This window comes from Bubalus bubalis, chromosome 4 (genome assembly GCF_019923935.1).
Source record: "Bubalus bubalis isolate 160015118507 breed Murrah chromosome 4, NDDB_SH_1, whole genome shotgun sequence".
Classification (NCBI taxonomy): Eukaryota; Metazoa; Chordata; class Mammalia; order Artiodactyla; family Bovidae; genus Bubalus; species Bubalus bubalis.
In genome coordinates, this window is record NC_059160.1 from 116,594,286 (window position 1) to 116,615,729 (window position 21,444).

A 21,444-nucleotide genomic window follows, 5' to 3' on the forward strand; every position below is an offset into this window, starting at 1 on the left:
ATGGGATTCTCCAGGTGAGCATACTGGAGTGGGTTGCCATTTCCTTCTCCAGGGGATCTTCCTGAGGAAGATCAAACCCAGGTTTCCTGCATTGCAGGCAGATTCTTTATCAACTGAGCTATGAGGGAAGCCACAGAAACAGTTGTGAAGGCTAAATTCCTGAAAACATTCCTCTCAAGAGATTGTGACTTAATCAGAGAATTATAGAAAACTCCTCCTCCCCATACTTCACCACCACATTAACAGTGACATGTTCAAATGATGTTAAATGATCTCTAAAATAGTAACAGTTCTACTTTTAATAACCTAAGGACTAAGTTATAATATTAAATGCCAATGGCAATCTTTATATTAATAAGAAAAAAAAGGGAAGAGGCAGAGGGAGCAGGAAGAAGATGAAGATGACAAAGAAGAAGACAGTAAATATATAAACTAAAATTATCAAGCAAATAAAATATATTCATAGCAGCTAAAGGTCTCATTTCTGTAACATGCCATAAAGACATGGTTTACATTTATCTTTTCATTCTTCTAGTATTAATTTGCCCTCTGTCAGAACTTCCGTTGGTCAGTCTCTTAACCTCTTGTAGTTATATGTATATACCATTTTTACTGGATGTTTTGAATACTCAGTAGTTTTGATGTTTTATGCAACTTTTAATATTTGATATAGAAGTACCCTGCATTTCAAATCTTATCTTTCCTTATACAACATTTCAAGTGGTAAGGAGGAGATACACATTCAATTGTTGGAATTTTTAATTTAAAAAAAATTACTTTTTTATTGTTTGTATTCTTATCTTGTTCTATAGTTACAAATTTAAGCTTAAAGAAAGCAAAAACACTTTTAAAAACTAATTAATAACAAATGATATCAAAGGAAAAATAATCCAGTAGAGATCCTTTCTCTATCTAATCAAACACAGCAACATCTTCTCTTATATTGATTGAAATGCTATTTGTTTACATAAAGTGAAAGCTTTTTGCACATTTTTTACTTATATTCCAGAAAACTGAGCACAAAATTGCTGACATAATCTTTTTATTTTTGTTTTTCTTCCGTTTAAACATGCTTTTATGTGACAGGTCAAGACTACGGGTTATAGAACAAAATTCCAAATAAATAAAAAAAATGAACTATATACAATTTCAGTGGCCTCTAGAGGCTTTTCAGAATTAAGGTCAACCCCCAAATCCCATCTGTACTTATTACCTCCATCACCCGTTGTTAAAACAAGCTCACAATCTCCTTTTTTCTCTTCTTTCTGCCCTAGAGAGATTGCTATCACTGCACTTTCTAGTCCCTCTCTCATAACGTTATGACTTTGAGGTCCAAAAAGGAGATGATTTACTCCCTTCAACATCCTAAAAAAATCACAACAAGCTTTTCTGTTGGAACCAGTCTCACAGAACAAAGGTCCATCTTGTGTTCTACTGGTCATTCCTACTCTATGCAGCCATAAATTGCCATAAAAAAGAAGAGTAACATCTCCAAAGAGTGACCATAGCAACATGCGGGGGAAAGCAAAGTAAAACACACCCAAGGACAGAAATTAACTACATAAATTTTTGACCTTATATTTTCTAAATGCCTGGTAAGGTGCCTTGTAAGATATATTGGTTTAACAATACTTGTGGATAAGAATTGAGTTGAAATACTGTAGAGTGAAGCTAATAAGTTAATTTTTTCTAATAATCTATTTCTTTTATAAGCAGTAGGTAAGGAGGAAGGAAAAGTTGAACAATAAAATCATGTAATTTTGTGATAGTCACACTTAAATTCACATAATTCAATCCTTTCAAATTGTGGCTGTGTTTCAACTTACTCTGTATTTTGCATATTTGATATGTCATATAAAAAGATTTATGAAAAATGTGTACCTTTTATCTAGGGCTGAATTTTCAAAATTACTTCACATAAAAAGTACACCCAGTGATATCAGCTTAAGTTCATGATGAAGAAAACATTCAGGCATTCATAAACAGTTTGAGTTTTTGAATGCAAGTTGATAATCATATATGGAGTGAATATTCATATATTTCTCAAAAAGCCTTTAGATGATAACAGCTGTGAGTTGATTGCCCTAAGAATAAGAAGGGTGAAAGGAGTTAAGGAAACACATTAATTACTTTTTTTTCTTTTTATTTTCTTTTTATTTTCTTAGACAATCTGAATGAAGACCCTCTTTCAACAAGTGGTGCTGGGAAAACTGGTCAACCACTTGTAAAAGAATGAAACTAGATAAATCCACACTGGATTCAATCCCTGGGTTGGGAAGATTTCCTGGAGAAGGGAAAGTCTGCCCACTCTAGTATTCTGGCCTGGAGAATTCCATAGACTTGTGTAGTCTACAGACTCCCAAAGAGTTAGACATAACTGAGCGACTTTCACTTTCACTTTTCACATAGTCACCTAATCTATGACAAACGAGGCAAGAATATACAATGGAGAAAAGACTTTCTCTTCAATAAGTGATACTGGGAAAACTGGATAGCTACATGTAAAAGCATGAAATTAGAACACTTCCTAACACCATACATAAAACTAAACTGTAAATGGATTAAAAACTTAAATGTAAGACTGGACACCATTATATTGGATCTCAAATATCTGCATTGCTATTAGTGAGCCAATTTCAATCACAGCTTCTTCTGCCTTCAGCTCTGGTTTACAGAAGACAGCCAACACTGGACTCCACAGTGATGTTAATATTCTTCTCACCAGTGAATTCCTGACCACCTAGGTGAAAGTTTGATTTGGGGACCTGTCCATGGACCATAGTCCTCTGCTGATTCCTCTTGCCTCACATAATATACACATTCCAGCTTGTCTACTTCACTCAGCCTTTTAATTCCTTTCTCTAGTGTATTTGACTAGGCAATGTTAAGCATTTCAACCTCACTCAATATGAGTCATTGCCTTATCTAGGCTGTAGGAGCCATCCTAGCCACAAGTTTGCACCATCTTCTGGGGCTGTTGTTACAAGGTTAAATCCTGTACCCCAAACAAGTGTCCCCAAGTCAATAAACTCTCCAATTACCAATCTTAAAAAAAAAAAAAGAATGAAACTAGAACACTTTCTAACACCATACACGAAAATAAACTCAAAATGGATTAAAGATCTAAATGTAAGACCAGAAACTATAAAACTCTTAGAGGAGAACATAGGCAAAACACTCTCCGACATATATCACAGTAGGATCCTCTATGACCCACCTCCCAGAATATTGGAAATAAAAGCAAAAATAAACAATTGGGACCTAATTAAACTTAAAAGCTTCTACACAGAAAAGGAAACTATAAGCAAGGTGAAAAGACAGCCTTCAGAATGGGAGAAAATAATAGCAAGTGAAGCAACTGACAAACAACTAATCTCAAAAATATACAAACAACTCCTTCAGCTTAATTCCAGAAAAATAAATGACCCAAACAAAAAATGGGCCAAAGAACTAAATAGACATTTCTCCAAAGAAGACCTACAGATGGCTAACAAACACATGAAAAGATGCTCAACATCACTCATTATCAGAGAAATGCAGATCAAAACCACTATGAGGTACCATTTCACACCAGTCAGAATGGCTGCGATCCAAAAGTCTACAAGTAATAAATGCTGGAGAGGGTGTGGAGAAAAGGGAACCCTCTTACACTGTTGGTGGGAATGCAAACTAGTACAGCCACTATGGAAAACAGTGTGGAGATTCCTTAAAAAAACTGGAAATAGAACTGCCCTATAATCCTGCAATCCCACTGCTGGGCATACACACTGAGGAAACCAGAATTGAAAGAGACACGTGTACCCCAATGTTCATCAGCAGCACTGTTTATAATAGCCAGGACATGGAAGCAACCTAGATGTCCATCAGCAGATGAATGGATAAGAAAGCTATGGTACATATACACGATGGAGTATTACTCAGCTGTTAAAAAGAATACATTTGAATCAGTTCTAATGAGGTGGATGAAACTGGAGCCTATTATACAGAGTGAAGTAAGCCAGAAAGAAAAACACCAATACAGTATACTAACGCATATATATGGAATTTAGAAAGATGGTGACGATAACCCTATATACAAGACAGCAAAAGAGACACTGATGTATAGAACAGTCTTTTGGACTCTGTGGGAGAGGGAGAGGGTGGGAAGATTTGGGAGAATGGCATTGAAACATGTATAATATCATATATGAAACGAGTTGCCAGTCCAGGTTCGATGCACGATACTGGATGCTTGGGGCTGGTGCACTGGGACGACCCAGAGGGATGGTATGGGGAGAGAGGAGGGAGGAGGGTTCAGGATGGGGAACACAGGTATACCTGTGGCAGATTCATGTTGATATATGGCAAAACCAATACAATATTGTAAAGTTAAAAAATAAAATAAAATAATAAAACAAACAAGCAAACAAAAAAAAAAAGACCCTCTTTCAAGAAATTTACTCTAACTAGTGGGAAAATATATACATATTAATGATGTATCAAGAGAGTCACTTCTTTTTTTTTAAGGAAATATTTGATAAAATTATGGAGATGTACTCATGATATATCTCTAGCACCACCAATGTTATGCCTTTCTAACTAGGTGTTTTCTTTAATTTCCAGGAATAAATATTGACCCGTCTGCTTTTTGAATCTTCCATAAACATTCAATAAGGTGATCTTTTTTAAAGGGTCTTTTAAATTAAGATTGTTCACAACTTTAAACAATAATCATTATTGCTTTTCACGAAAAATTTGTGGTTCACCTTCTGGGCCGATAGTAGAATTGTTCCCAGTGTAATGGAACAAAAGTGACTCGTGAGACTCCTGGGTAGGGACTTTAAGAATGCATGCATGGATATGTGATTTTAAACTTTCCTTTCCTGAGATGCAGTCTCCTGTTACCTGGATCTCTTCTTGGTACAGTTGACCCTTGAGCAACATGGGTTTGAACTGTACGAGTCCACTGATACCTTCCCCCCCCCCCCCAGTGGTAAATACTACAATATGGTTTTTCCAGTGGTCATGTATGGATGTGAGAGTTGGACTGTGAAGAAGGCTGAGTGCCGAAGAATTGATGCTTTTGAACTGTGGTGTTGAAGAAGACTCTTTGAGAGTCCCTTGGACTGCAAGGAGATCCAACCAGTCCATTCTGAAGGAGATCAGCCCTGGGATTTCTTTGGAAGGAATGATGCTAAAGCTGAAACTCCAGTACTTTGGCCACCTCATGCAAAGAGTTGACTCATTGGAAAAGACTCTGATGCTGGGAGGGATTGGGGGCAAGAGGAGAAGGGGATGACAGAGGATGAGATGGCTGGATGGCATCACTGACTCAATGGACGTGAGTCTGAGTGAACTCCGGGAGTTGGTGATGGACAGGGAGGCCCGGCGTGCTGCGATTCATGGGGTCGCAAAGAGTCAGATACGACTGAGTGACTGAACTGAACTGAACTGAAATACTACAATACTACACAACCTGTGGTTGGTTGACTCTATGGGTTTGGGACCTGGGATTTAAGGAACAGCAGATGTGGAGGGCTGACTATAAATTATACTTAAATTCTCAACTACAAAGAGGATAGTGCCTCTAACCTCTAAGTTATTCAAAGATTAACTGTATAGACAGTAGAACTTACTGCCACTTATTTTGGGAACATAAATTAAGAGGAAATACATTTTGATTGTATTAAGTAACAAAAATTCAGAGGCTTTATATTTCCAAAATATAGCCTAATCTATTTCAACAGGCATACGTAAAAATCCAATTTGCTTGTTTTCTTTGGAAAATGTTGAAGTAAAAAGGCAGTTGATCATTTTCTGTACCATATGTTTTGCATTTTGGTTAAAAATGAAGGGACAGGAAGTTGAAATAAGATGAAAGAAGGGAGAGATACTGGAGCCAATAAAGAAGTATATTCAATATTTTCTGTAACATCTGTGTTCTAGTTAGTGAGAGCTGATGTGATCTACTGTGATTGTGACGACTAGAAAAGCCTGACACAACATTCAACCATCATTTCCAACCCCTTCCTCCCCTTCCTTTCTTCTTCTATGGCTGTTTCCACTGTGCATGCTTTTTGAACATGTTTAAATCTTTCCATCTTAATGACAGTGATAATTGGATCCAGAAGCACTTTGTAATACACATCTCAGGTCTCCAAACAAAAGACAGTGTTGATAAGGTTACTAGACATGGAGAATGCAATGTCTTCTCAGGACAAATGACTCATGTTTATTTTGGAAGCTTATACCAGCTCCCATTCTCCTGCAGGGAAAGAAAGGGAGAATTTGCTAGATTATAAAAATATTAAAGCAATGCCCAGTAGAAGAATAAAAGTCAAGTTGGAAAGAAGTCTTTGCTGAAGCTGAATCCAGCATAGATGTGATAGCTTTACAAAATGGGGAACTAGCAATAAAATAACCAAAGGAGTCTAAAGAATTTTACATATGGTAATCTCTTCATTGCAGCAGGATTCCACCCACATCCCTCATTTTCTCCCTGTTGGATTTCTGTTTCTCAAATCTGCCACTGCTGAAAGGACACAGCAATAGCTGTTCTTGTATAGATTTTCCACCTCCCAAATTTAATCATTGCCATTTGTTTACAGTGTGTCTAGTAAGCATATTTACTTTCTAATTCTTTCCCTTAAGATATTGTTCTTAGATTTTAGCTCACTGAGTAAATGTTAAGTTATTGATTGAAATAAACACTAAGTAATATTATTTTAAGCTGCAAAGCAGTGAATTATAAAGGTCAAAAGAGCAGTCTCTTTTGTGTTAAAACTGTAGTTGAATGCCTGTTTTAACACTTTAAAACCCTGTACTTTTCACAAGGACTTAAACTTTTTAAGTTTTAATAATAAATTGTCTTTAGGATGATTATGAAAATGATAATGATGCTACTAATATGTACCTCAGTTTTTGATAATAATAAGTAAGGTGCCACACATATGACTAGAGTTGTTAATTAGAACAGAATTAATAGCTGTTAAATTTGAATTTCAGATAAATAATGAATAATATTTTAGTATAAGTACACTCCAAATCTTTGAGAATACTCACATTATACACTAATACAAATATTAATATATGTATATATATATGCACTTTTTAGACATTTTTGTCTGAATTAAAAATTAAGAGAAATTCACTCTATTTTTATATTCTAAATTTGGGAGCTACGTATATAACCTCAACAAAATTTGTAATGTATAATATTAGCAAAGTGACAACTGCTATCACTATTATTATACCAATCCCTTGGAGTGTTCCTAGAATTTTGTATTTTGAAACAAGAAAGATTCAAGATTACCAGAAATATAATCAAGTACCCTCTTCTAAGGCAAATTTAATTCTCAGTTCTTCCCACCTGTTTCTCTACTTAACTATTTGCTCTTTGTATTTCACTTAGAGGTTATCTTCTTTAATACTATCTGTGGCAGATCAACTTCCAAAGTGACCCTCATGACCCTCCCTCTTCACGTTCATGTCCTTGTATGATTCCTAACCTTGAATGTGGTGGGATCTATGACTTGCTTCTCACCCACAGAGTATGGCAAAGATGACAAGATATATGTAATGGTGTGACTGATTAGTATTATGTAAGACTGCAATGCCCACTTTGGAGAAGACAGTGGCAACCCATTCCAGTACTCTTGCCTGGCAAAACCCATGGGACGGAGGAGCCTGGTAGGCTGCAGTCCATGGGGTCGCTGGGAGTCGGGCACGAGTGAGTGACTTCACCTTCACTTTTCACTTTCCTGCATTGGAGAAGCAAATGGCAACCCACTGCAGTGCTCTTGCCTGGAGAATCCCAGGGACGGGGGAGCCTGGTGGGCTGCCATCTCTGGGGTCGCACAGAGTCGGACACGACTGAAGTGACTTAGGAGCAGCAGCAGCAGCAATGCCCACTTTACAGGAATCTCTCCCTTGCTGGCTTTGAGGGATATGTCGAGGGTGCTCACATTCCAAGGAATTGTGGGCAGTTTCTAGGAGCTAGGAATGCTCTCCAGTCAGCAGCCCTTAAGAAAGTAAAAACCTCAGCCTTAAAACCACAAGAAGCTTTATTCGGTCAGGGATCTAGGCACTCTTCCCTGGCTCTCCCTCATTAAGGCATCAGATGAGACTGTAGTCCTGGCCAGTACCTTAAATTGCAGCCTTGTGAATTCTAAAGACTCTCCCCCACAAAAGTAATAAATAAACATAAAGAAGACCCAGACAAGCTATGCCTAGATTCCTGATCTACCGAAACAGTGAAATAGTAAATGTGTTTTTGTGTAAAGTCACTAAATTTGTGGTAATTGTCATTCAGCAGAAATAGATAACTAACATGTTATATTCCAATTGCTTTCCTTGTTCTCTCATCTGAAAAGACCGTATCTGAATTTTCACTGATTGATTTACTTTGTGTTTGGCTGTGCTGGGTCCTAATTGCTGCATGGGCTTTTCTCTGGTTGAGGTGCAGGGTCTTCTAACTGCATGGCTTCTCTTGCACAAAGCACAAGTTCTAGAGTGCGCAGACTTCAGAAGTTGTGGTTCCTGGACCCTAGAGCACGTGGGCTCAGGAGTTGTGACCCACGGGCTTAGTTGCTCCGTAGAATGTCGGATCTTCACAGACCAGCGATCAAACCTGTGTCTCCTCCATTGGCAAGCAGATTCTTCATCACTGAGCCTCCAGGGAAGCCCTGAAAAGACCAGATTTGAATGCTAACACTTGAATGCCTTGGTGAAGTTTTGTGTTAAATAAGGAATCAACTCTTCCTTTGTTCTTAGATAACGTTTGACATACATTATTCTAGTGTTTATTTTGTTTATTTGTATTGGTTTTCATGTTCACATATTATTTTATCTAATCTATAAAACAGGGATTCTAGCATATATTTTGCTGATTGCAATGAGATATATATATCTAACACTGCCTGGCAACCGATAAATGGCAATGTGTTTCTGTATATTAATATGACTTCCTTGAGGATGAGGACTTCTGGTATATCCAACTTTATATCCTCAGCTCATGGCACATACTAGGTAGTCAAAGTGTACTGTTGCTGCTCCTGCTAAGTCACTTCAGTCATGTCCGACTCTGTGCGACCCCATAGACAGCAGCCCACCAGGCTCTCCCGTCCCTGGGATTCTCCAGGCAAGAGCACTGGAGTGGGTTGCCATTTGCTTCTCCAATGCAGGAAAGTGAAAAGTGAAAGTGAAGTCGCTCAGTCATGTCCGTCTCTTCACGACCCCATGGACTACAGCCTACCAGGCTCCTCTGTTCATGGGATTTTCCAGGCAAGAGTACTGGAGTGGGGTGCCATTGCCTTCTCTGCAAAGTGTACTACTTTAATGAAAATATATTTCTCTAGCTCTCATTGGTTAATACTTTTTAAAATGTGGTTAGATTTTTTTCCCAAAGATTTTCACAACTTTCCTAGCCATGAATCTTTTAACCATAAATCTGTAAGAAATATGGACACACATTGGAGGGAGGGGAGATTTGCAAAATGCATTGCAAACTCCATATCTTTGGTTCTACTATAAATATATTTCATTAATATTTATATCAAATTAAACAAAACTACATATGACTTTATATTGTATGCTAAGAAACTTTCCTCATATTGCTATACACATTAATGAAGAGTAAAATACTTAACCATCTTTGAGTTTTTGCAAGTTTGAACCAGAACAAAATACATCAGTAGAAAGGAGGTGGGTCAAAGCAGAATGCTTTCCAAACTCATTTCTTTCTGTTCCTTTCTTGACTTAATTTCATCTATCAAATCACTTAGCCACCGAATATGAATACATTTTAGTTAGAGGTTATTTTGGAATTTACAGCTTTTACTTGTGGGAAAATATTAGGGAAAATGTTAAAAATAGGATGAAGATACTGATAAGGATTAAATAGTAAGTATTACAATATACCAAGTATGTAAATCTTGTAGAGGATCCAACTACAATATGAATGACTATCCAAGTTATAAATAAAATTAAAAGTAATGTAAGTCACCATTATTAAATATATTATCAGTAACATGACTTAGCAGTGTATTTTAGGTCTCTAGTTAGCAATCTAGTTTCCAATGTCTAGAAACATTACTATTTTTAATGAACAAGACTTTGAGAAATACAGTGATGACATTATACTTTAACAGGTGGTTTGGGATAGCAAACTTGAGTGAGGCAGTAGCTTAATTCTACTGCTGTTTTTCTTAGTTGATTCTTTTTAAAAATGAGCAACAGCAGTCATAGCCATTTTGATCACCTCTTTTCTTTTCCTTCAATGCAATCATCAAATAGATTTTGTGTCCTGTCATTCCAATGTTATTAGGCTCATTTTGTATGACTTTTACTTTTTGGCTCAAATTCTTTTTTTGAAATCAGCAGCTTTATCATTTCACTTCATTCAAGAAGAGAAAAAGCATTATTTTACAGAGTTGGCAGCTTTTTTGCTTCAAAGATTCTGTAATTTAGTTGTTTACTCTAATAGGATTAGATTTCATGTATGCTGAATACACCCTTTATGCTTGTGTTACTCCTTAGAGAATTCACAGACAAAATAAAGCAGTTTATTGCATAAGAGATAGCAATTGCATTGACCATTAACCTCAATAACTTGCAAAGTCTGTACAGAAGCTTATAAAACACTTTGTAGTCAAGTTTAAAGTGGTACAAGATGTTTGTTCAAACCAAAGCACTGATAAATAAAGGAAAGTCTTAAATTCTCTCTCCCAGTGAGCAGACCTATCATTTCAAACTTAAGTGTATTTTGTAGGTGTTTACAGGAAAGGGAAAAATTTTTACTAGTTTTTCTAAAGAATTTCAGCTTACAATACTTACTTGCAGTGTATGTGAAAAATATTTATTCCCAGGGCACAATATTGTATTAGATTTTCAGAGTTCTAATTAATAATGAAAATAAATTTTACACAAATAGTAAATTGCCTCTGTTAAGTTTTAAGGCAACTATGTTAAAAATACACAAATGCATGCATTCTTTATATAACTGGAAAATCAGATAATTATCACCAAATAAATATATCATTTATACTTATTCAGCATAAAATAAGAAACCATTTAAACTACACTTTTCTTTAGATTAATAATGTCTAATTAATTTCTGCTTTGCAAGCAAAGGCACATATTATGTTCCAATTGTTTTATATGAAAAACTATTTAAAATTATAATTTTTTAAAATTACACACTTCTGAATATAATATGTATTGATACTAACAACATTTACTTTAAGAGCTATGTTAGAATAGCTTCAATACAGAACTTAAATAAGACTTTAAAATACTGATTAATAAAATAAACCATTAGCAAAAGCAGATTTAATAGGAAGTTAATTTGTAAGTGGAGACGTGTTGGCCAAAAGAAAATGAAAACCACATACTTTCAAATGTGCATTATATAGCATCATTATATTTTAATTTATAAATTAGTGTATGCCCCCCAAAATAGAAACTTAGTAACCTGAGAGCTTTCTAAACAGCATTCTGATTCTTTTTGGTTAGAAGTCACAGAATCATTCATATAATAGAAACTTTATACCATTCTTTTTAGAAGAAAAATTTGAATTTGGCAATAAGATATAAAGGTACAGAAAGGGGATATAAGTAAATCAATATTGTATATATTATTCTAATGTATAATTGTCAAATCTTAATTTCCTCAGAAATGTGATTAAAATGTGACATATAGCAAAGAGGGAGCAAGAAACCAAAATGAAAACATAATATATAGCCACGTTTGCTGCTGCTGCTGCTAAGTCACTTCAGTCATGTCTGACTCTGTGCGACCCCAGAGACGGCAGCCCACCACCTTTAGGATACTTTTAAAGAGAACCTTGATTTTTAAAAGCTGCTCTGAAGAAAAAATGCCTTGGTTTTTAAAGGCTGCTTTGTGAATAAAAGACAAGACTTTGAAACCAAGAAAGGTTTTAAGTCAAAATTCAGAACTCAACATAAAGTTAATTTGCTCAAAGGTCTCTCTGTCATAGATGAATGAGGTCTCTTCATTCATTGAGGAGACCATAAGATCTCCTCAACTTGCAAGAAGATGACAAGAAAACCGTCTGTTCCAGGCTTACCAGTAAATGGGTAAAAAGAAAGTTCCTTTGAGATATAATCCTCCTTTATGTGACTTTGAAGGTTTCATGAGTACTCTCAGTATTGTAAAAGGAAATCCCAAGCAAAGGAAATAATTCAACATATTTTCATATCTATTGAAAAGTAAGCTCCACAATGACCAGATTTTTTGATGTTGTGGTTACTGATATTCATTGATACATCCCTACAACATAAAACATTCTCTGCCACATGGAAGATGCTCAATAAGTATTCAATGAATAAATGAATGAATTTAGTCCTTAGTTAAGAAGACAAGCACTGGAAAACTGAATGTATTTTTAAAAGAACACAATCTTTAAAAATCTCTTATTCTCACAGAGGGAGCATCAACACATCTATTTTTAAGTCCAAATTTATTGTAAATGTAAATAAAGTTGCCAGTATTCAGGATTAAAACATCTGATGACAGAGTTGTTAGATAATAACCAAATCTTCATGATTGAAATGTGTAAAATTATGAAAGCTAAATTCAAAATGTAAGAAAGAAATACACAAACAAAAGAAAATTAGAAAATATCTTCTAGATACAAACAAAAAATAATTCTCATAATTAAAACTGGAAAATATCATGGAATGATCATTTTGAAAAATACTTTTTCAGACAAAGAGGTAAGCTTGATAGAAGACTAAAAACTTATCAGTAAGATGGCATTGTAGATTTAACAAGTCAGTGAAAAGTTAAAGTTTAATTTCACTTCAAGCACACATGTAACTAGCTTAGAAGTCATCATTCCCATTTTTACAAGAAAAAGCAGAAACATTGAAAATTGATTATTTTTACTGGATGCACCATTCTATAGGAGTCTTAGTGCAAATAACCACCCTGAAATCTCTAGAAGGCAGGCAAATTGAGTCATAGTGGAGACTGCTTAACTACGAAAGAAGCCAATGGAGCAATAAAACTAGGAAGGAAGATAGGAACTAGATGGGAAGTTAAATGGTAACTTGACAGACCTTTCGAGGCTGCGTATGCACTAGCATGAGATTGGGAACTCCTGAGGCTTTAATTTTTACTGTGGGGAAGGCAAAGTTTTCTCAGTTCCACCTCCAGGAATCTTACCATAGTCTCATGACGAGCAGCAAGCAAAGATGTCCTCTTAAGAGGAAACCGGGAAGAGTAACCACTAGGAAATATACCCGAACGTCTCCAAAAGAAAACTTAATATTCAGGGTTAAAGACTTCAGAAAATCAGCTCCTGTTTAGGGAAGGATAATTTTTCCCACTCCTGACCTCTCTAGACTTTCTATGGCACTTAATGTTGGGCAAGGTGGAACTATAAAACCCTTGTGAAAATCACAGCCCAGGGACACAGGCCCACTAAAATATAAGATTCACTCCAAAGATTAAATGCTGCTGTCCCACACAGTTTACCACCACTCAAATATGGCTCCAGTAACAAAAATGAATTACAGCTGAAAGAGCTTCAAGACACAAACTCTGAGGAAGAAGACCAACATGTCAACAGGAGAGATAAAAACATTATCCTTGAAAATTGTGTACCTAGGGTCCTTCGGTTCAGTCGTTCAGTCTCGTCTGACTCTTTGCAACCCCATGGACTGCAGCACACCAGGCTTCCCTGTCCATCACCAACTCCCAGAGTTTACTCAAACTCATGTCCATTGAGTTGGTGATGCCATCCAAACATCTCATCCTCTGTTGTCCCCTTCTCCTCCTCCTCAGCTACAGCAAACATTAAATGCAATCCAACTCCTAGTCAGATTAACACAAATCATCACCTGCTTAAAACAGAACTTTATTCTTTCACAGTTCAGGAGGCCAGATGTTCAAAGTCAGGGTTTGGGAGTATTGATTCCTTTTTGGAAACTTGGAGGAAGAAGCCGTCTCATGCCTCTCTTCTCTGTAGGCATGTGCTATGAATCTTTGCCTCAATCTCTATGTGGTTTTATTCTCTGTGTATCCATGTGTGTCTTTTCTCTCACTTACGAGGGTGTTCTTATTGTTTACCAGTAGGTATACTAATAAATATTGCAAATAATGTAAAGGTGGATAGTAAATATTTGTATTTATACAAAAATCATGGATATAGGATGGGGAAAAATATAGTTATTAGACTACTATATTTATCACATAAGGACAAGCAGTGTCCCATTCTTATTCAAACTGAAAGTCATGAAGCTCCTATAGTAAGACATCTATGATTCAAATCATTCCATTTATCTTATTGCAAAATTATTTAGAATTAGTTTAAACTGTTTATCAGTTCAGTCAGTTCAGTTCAGTCGCTCAGTCATGTCTGACTATTTGCGACCCCATGAATCACAGCATGCCAGGCCTCCCTGTCCATCACCATCTCCAGGAGCTCACTCAAACTCACGTCCATTGAGTCGGTGATTCCATCCAGTCATCTCATCCTCTGTCGTCCCCTTCTCCTCCTGCCCCAAATCCCTCCCAGGATCAGAGTCTTTTCCCATCAGTCAACTCTTTGCATGAGGTGGCCAAAGTGCTGGAGTTTCAGCCTTAGCATCATTCCTTCCAAAGAAATCCAGGACTGGTCTCCTTTAGGATGGACTGGTTGGATCTCCTTGCAATCCAAGGGACTCTCAAGAGTCTTCTCCAACACCACACTTCAAAAGCATCAATTCTTTGGCACTCATCTTTCTTCACAGTTCAACTCTCACATCCATACATGGCCACTGGAAAAAGCATAGTCTTAACTAAACGGACCTTTGTTGGCAAAGTTATGTCTCTGCTTTTCAATATGCTATCTTGGTTGGTCATAACTTTCCTTCCAAGGAGTAAGTGTCTTTTAATTTCATGGCTGTAGTCACCATCTACAGTAATTTTGGAGCCCCCCAAAATAAAGTCTGACACTGTTTCCACTGTTTCCCCATCTATTTCCCATGAAGTGATGGGACCAGATGCCATGATCTTCGTTTTCTGAATGTTGAGCTTTAAGCCAACTTTTTCACTCTCCTCTTTCACTTTCATCAAGAGGCTTTTGAGTTCCTCTTCACTTTCTGCCATAAGGGTGGTGTCATCTGCATATCTGAGGTTATTGACATTTCTCCCAGCAAACTTGATTCCAGTTTGTGCTTCTTCCAGTGCAGCGTTTCTCATGATGTACTCTGCATATAAGTTAAATAAGCAGGGTGACAATATACAGCCTTGACGTACTCCTTTTCCTACTTGGAACCATTCTGTTTTTCCATGTCTACTTCAAACTGTTGCTTCCTGACCTGCATATAGGTTTCTCAAGAGGCAGATCAGATGGTCTGGGGTTCCCATCTCTTTCAGAATTTTCCACAGTTTATTATGATTCACACAGTCAAAGGCTTTGGCATAGTTAATAAAGCAGAAATAGATGTTTTTCTGGAACTCTCTTGCTTTTTCCATGATCCAGTGGATGTTGGCAATTTGATCTCTGGTTCCTCTGCCTTTTCTAAAACCAGCTTGAATATCTGGAAGTTCATGGCTTACATATTGCTGAAGCCTAGCTTGGAGAATTTTGAGCATTATTTTACTAGTGTGTGAGATGAGTGCAATTGTGCGGTAGTTTGAGCATTCTTTTGCATTGCCTTTCTTTGGGATTGAAATGAAAACTGACCTTTTCCAGTCCTATGGCCACTGCTGAGTTTTCCAAATGTGCTGGCATATTGAGTGCAGCACTTTCACAGCATCATCTTTCAGGATTTCTAAGTCTTTCTAATATATAGCAAAAGACTAACTTTGGTAGTTAGATACATTTTTCCTTAAGATTGAAGAAAATAAACTGCAACTTCCATCTTATTAAAACAATTTTGTGCAAATTGTAAGCTTTGTAATAACATAAGTTTATATTCTACATCTTTCTATTGAAATTAATCTTTTGGGGTACCTATATTATATAAAGCTTGGGATCAATTTCTTTAACACTCATAACAAATTTTAAATCAGTACAAATTAAGTATAGTAAGAGACATACAGTGTTAACCTATTTGTTTGAGTAGTAGTAACTCAGAACTGATGAAAGCATTTTTTATGATTATGTACATATATGTAACAACTAGCTTGTACCTATTTGTGTGATGTGAACAATTTGAGTGGAGACGCACTGGTCATTAACATTTTAAGGATTGTTATGTCTAACAATACTAAATGAGAATTTTCCTATAACAAATTGTTAGAAAATGCTTATTTTCTACTCTAGTTTGGAGACAAATATATTTCTCTCACTCATTTTTAATTAATATTTCTTTTCTTCAAAAAAGTATAACAAAAAGGGAAAACATGTTATGTACCCCTAAAATTCTAAGGTGGGATATATTTGTTTAGTCAACATGCTATGCAACGCTATGCTAAGTAGGTTGTCATGTCTGACTCTATGCGACTCTGTGAACTCTAGCCCACTAGGCGCCTCTGTCCATGGGATTCTCTAGGCAAGAATGCTGGAGTCGGTTGCCATGCCCTCCTCCAGGGCATCTCCCTAACCCAGGGATCAAACCCAGGTCTCTTATGTTTCCTGCACTGAAAGACAGGTTCTTTACCACTAGAGCCACAAGGGAAGCCCATAACCAATATATATATATATAACATATAAATATATTTTTTATATATTATAAATATATATATTTAATTTATAAGTATGTTTGGTATATGTTTTTAAGTCTAACATGGATATGGCTTTCTCAAGAAAACCTTCTTCTTAAGCTTAAATTAAGTTGCTTATAATTTAATTTAAATTCAATTTTATATACATTATTGGTTTTATATATAAAGCCAATAAAAAAGCAAAACAAGAGTCTAATGATTTTTTTTTCTTTACAAACTAATAAAATTGTCACATTTTGCTAGAGTAAAGCTCATATTTTACTGGTGTAGAATGTATTTATTAAAAAGAATAAATAAAAAAAAATAAAACCTCCAAATTCCATGTACATCAACATGCAGAAACCTTAGCCATCTTTCTATTCTTATCAATTATTTTATCAGTTATTAGCACTGAAAAATTTATGCTTTAGAATTGTGGTGCTGGAGAAGACTCTTGAGAATCCCTTGGGCTGCAAGGAGATCAAACCAGTCAATACTAAAGGAAATCAATTCTGAATATTCATTGGAAGCACTGAAGCTCCAGTGCTTTGGCCAGCTGATGTGAACAGCAGAATCATTGAAAAAGACCCTGATGCTGGGCAAGACTGAAAGCAAAAGAAGGTAGTGGCAGAGATGAGATGATTAGATAGCATCACTGACTCAGTGGACATGAATTTGAGCAAACTCCAGGAGATGGAAGACAGAGGAGCCTGGCATGCTACAGTTCAAGGGGCCACAAAGAGTCAGACACAACTTAGCAACTGAACAATAACAACATTCACTATTAAATATTATCATATAAAATCTTCCCTTATTTTTTGCACTAATTATCTTTCAGCAAAACAATTTTGCTATTTTATACATATTCAAAATATTAATCAGTGCTGTCCGATTTCTGGACCTTAATATTAAAAATGAGATTATGTCCATCTTTTCTTCTGTAAACTTATTTCCTTTAAACACAGATTATCCAAATTCATCCAGTATCCTAATTTAATGTAAATATCAAAATGCTATTACATTTCTAGGAACCATTTTTAAAAGTTTTGTTTTCTTTTAAGATTTTTCATATATAAAAGCTGCATAGTCTCTACACAGAATTAAACTCATAAAGAAAGGCATTGAACTATTTACCAGGTCTCTGTATATTTACCATATCCCCAGTGTAAGCCACAGAGCTTCCCTGGTGGCTCAGACAGTAAAGAGCCCACCTGCACTGCAGGAGACCAGGGTTTGATTCCTGGGTCCAGCAGATCCTCTGGAGAAGGTCATGGCAACTCACTCATGTGTTCCTGCCTGGGAAATCCCATGGACAGAGGAGCCTGGTGGGCTACAATCCTTGGGTTGACAAAGAGCCAGGCACGACTGAGAAACCAACACTTTCTTTCACTTTTCCACTGCAGGCATTCTTATATTATGATCATCTATATATTTCTAATAATTTTTTCTTCTGACTTGACCTAAAAATGTCATATGTTGTTCAGTCCAATGCACTGATGTTGCCTAATTTAAAAGTTAGTTAATAATTCAAGAAGATAGAAGTTAGATAAGCATTATAACATACACATATTAAATTTCTGTGCTACTATTTAATATGAACAATAATAGACTTTAGAAAAACAAAGTTTTTTATATGTTTGACTAATTGAAAATGAAGAAAACAATACAAAATGTCATCTAAACCCTCTGTAGTATTAAAATTCAAGAGAGATTTGGAGGAGCCAAGATGGCGGAGGAGTAGGACGGGGAGAACACTTTCTCCCCCACAAATTCATCAAAAGAGCATTTAAACGTCGAGTAAATTCCACAAAACAACTTCTGAATGCCAGCAGAGGACATCAGGCACCCAGAAAAGCAACCCAACTCTTCGAAAGGAGGTAGGAAAAAATATAAAAGACAAAAAAAGAGACAAAAGAGGGAGGGACGGAGTTCTGCCCCAGGAAGGGAGTCTTAAAAAGAGAGAAGTTTCCAAACACCAGGAAACCTTCTCACTGCCGAATCTGTGCCGAGCTTTGGAAGCACAGAGGGCAACATAAAAGGGAGAAAAAAAAATAAATAAACAATTAAAAATCGCAGATTGTGAGCCCTACGGTAACCCCCCAGTGGAGAAGCAGCGCAGACGCCTGCACACGGCATTAGCAAGCGGGGGCTGGGCAGGGAAGTGCGGTGCGGGCTGTGTCCCTTAGAGTAAGAATCGGGCCCGAAAGTCCTGAGTGCTATCTGAGCGAAATAATTTGGGCTAGCAAACCAGACTGTGGGATATCTACCACGCGAAAAGCCAGCCCCAGCCTAAGACACCACCAGGCCTGCATACGGAACAAAGGACTGAACAGAGATAGCCGGCTGCAGACCTTCCCCCTCCGGTGACAGGCAGCCAGAGCCGGAAGGGGGCAATTGCAGCCCAAGAGAGACATTATCTATAAAACTGTAAGCAGGCTTCTTTGCTAACTAAAACTTCTTGGGGGTCTGGACGGTCAACATCTACCTGAGAAGGTGCGCCGGTTTTACACCCAGATATCCGAGTGGTGGGGAGGCGATAAGTCGCAGCATTGGCGCTCACCAAACACCTCATCACCTGAGCTGCTCGGATCTGGGAAGAGCACAAAATGCAGACCCAACCGAGTCTGCGCCTCTGAGGACTACCCGAGTGCCTGAACCTGAGCGGCTTGGACCTGGGAGCTCAGCCCAGGGCCGGCCTCTGATTGTTCCCAGCGGAACAACCTAGAGCCCGAGCAGTGTGGGCAGGGAGGCTACACGCGCCGTGAGCGGGGGCAGACCCAGTGTGGCTGAGGCACTGCGAGCGCACGCCAGTGTTATCTGTTTGCAGCATCCCTCCCTCCCTCCCCACAGCACGGCTGAACAAGTGAGCCTAAATTAAAAAAAAAAAAAAAAAAAATAGTGTCCTCAACCGTCCCCTTTGTGTCAGGGCGGGAACCAGACACTGAAGAGACCAGCAAACAGAAGAAGCTATAACAGAGGGAAACGCCTTGGAAGCTACAGGCCATAGATTAAAACCCTGTGGTTACTAAGGACTACATAGGAAGGGGCCTATAGACCTTGAGAAATATAAGTCGGACCAAGGAACTAGCCAAAAGTGAACTGAACCACAATACTCACAACAAAACCAGAGAAAGACCTGTATATATTTTTACTATTTTTACGATCAATCTTTCTTTCTTCTTTTTTTTTTAATTTTTTAAAAAAAATTTTAAGTGCTCTATTGTCCTTTAATTTTCACTTTTATAACCTATTACTTTGCAAAAAAAAAAAAAAGACCCTATTTTTTTTTTCTTCTTCAGCAAACTTCATATATATATTTTATAATTTTTTGACCGTGCTTTGTTTTTTTTTTTCTTTTTCTTCCTTTCTTTAACATTGTATTTTTGAAATTCCAAACTCTAGATTTTTAATTTAAGCCTTTTGGTATATGTTATCAATTTTGTACCTATAGTTTTTTTTATAATTTCTGTGACTTTTTTTTTCCCTCTGTTTCTTTCTCTTCTTCTTTTATATAACATCGTATATCTGCAATTCCAAACTCTACTCAAGATTTTAATTTATGCTTTTGGTATTTGATATCAATTTTGTACCTGTATTTTCTTTATAATTTTTGCGACATTGTTTTTGTTGGTTTGTTTGTTTTCTCTCTTTATTTTTCTTCTTCTTTTTTTTAACATTGTATTTTTGAAATTCCAAACTCTACTCTAGATTTTTAATTTTTGCTTTTTGGTATTAGTTATCAATTTTGTACCTGTAGTTTCTTTATAATTTTCGCGACCTTGTTTGTTTTTCTTTGTTCATTTTTTCTCTCTTTCTTTTCCTTCTTCTTTTCTTTAACATCGTATTTTTGAAATTCCAAACTCTACTCTAGATTTTTAATTTTAGCCTTTTGGTATATGTTATCAATTGTGTACCTATAGTTTTTTTTAATAATTTCTGTGACTTTTTTTTTTCTTTTTTCCCCCTCTGTTTCTTTCTCTTCTTCTTTTATATAACATCGTATATCTGCAATTCCAAACTCTACTCAAGATTTTTAATTTATGCTTTTTGGTATTTGATATCAATTTTGTACCTGTATTTTCTTTATAATTTTTGCGACATTGTTTTTGTTGGTTTGTTTGTTTTCTCTCTTTATTTTTCTTCTTCTTTTTTTTAACATTGTATTTTTGAAATTCCAAACTCTACTCTAGATTTTTAATTTTTGCTTTTTGGTATTAGTTATCAATTTTGTACCTGTAGTTTCTTTATAATTTTCACGACCTTGTTAGTTTTTCTTTGTTCGTTTTTTCTCTCTTTCTTTTCCTTCTTCTTTTCATTAACATCGCATTTTTGAAATTCCAAACTCTACTCTAGATTTTTAATTTTTGCTTTTAGGTAATTGTTACCAATTTTGTACCTTTAAGAACCCAATCTTCAGGACCCATTTTTCACTAGGGAACGAGATTACTGGCTTGACTGCTCTCTCTCCCTTTGGACTCTCCGTTTTCTCCACCAGGTCGCCTGTATCTCCTCCCTAACCCCTCTCTACTCTACCCAACTCTGTGAATTTCTGTGTGTTCCAGACGGTGGAGAACACTTAGGGAACTGATTACTGGCTGGATCTGTCTCCCTCCTTTGAATTTCCCCCTTTTATCCTTCTGGCCACCTCTGTCTCCTGCCTCCTTCTTCTCTTCTCTGTATAACTCCATGAACATCTCTGAGCAGTCCAGTTGTGGAGTGCACATAAGGAAGTGACTACTGGCTAACCCACTCTCTCCACTATTGATACCACCTCATCTCATTTGGGTCACCTCTAACTCCCTCCTCCCTCT

The 21,444-nt window shown here is 36.6% G+C and overlaps 1 long non-coding RNA gene across 1 annotated transcript in view; it reads right to left on the reverse strand.

The window, feature by feature from the left end:
* Positions 1 to 8,024: 8,024 nt before the first annotated feature.
* The window catches only part of LOC123333360, a 41,686-nt gene continuing 28,266 nt past the window's right edge, over positions 8,025 to 21,444 (reverse strand). Inside the window, exon 3 of the long non-coding RNA XR_006550698.2 lies at positions 8,025 to 8,663. This is a non-coding gene — a long non-coding RNA (uncharacterized LOC123333360). The remainder of the gene's footprint in view (positions 8,664 to 21,444) is intronic.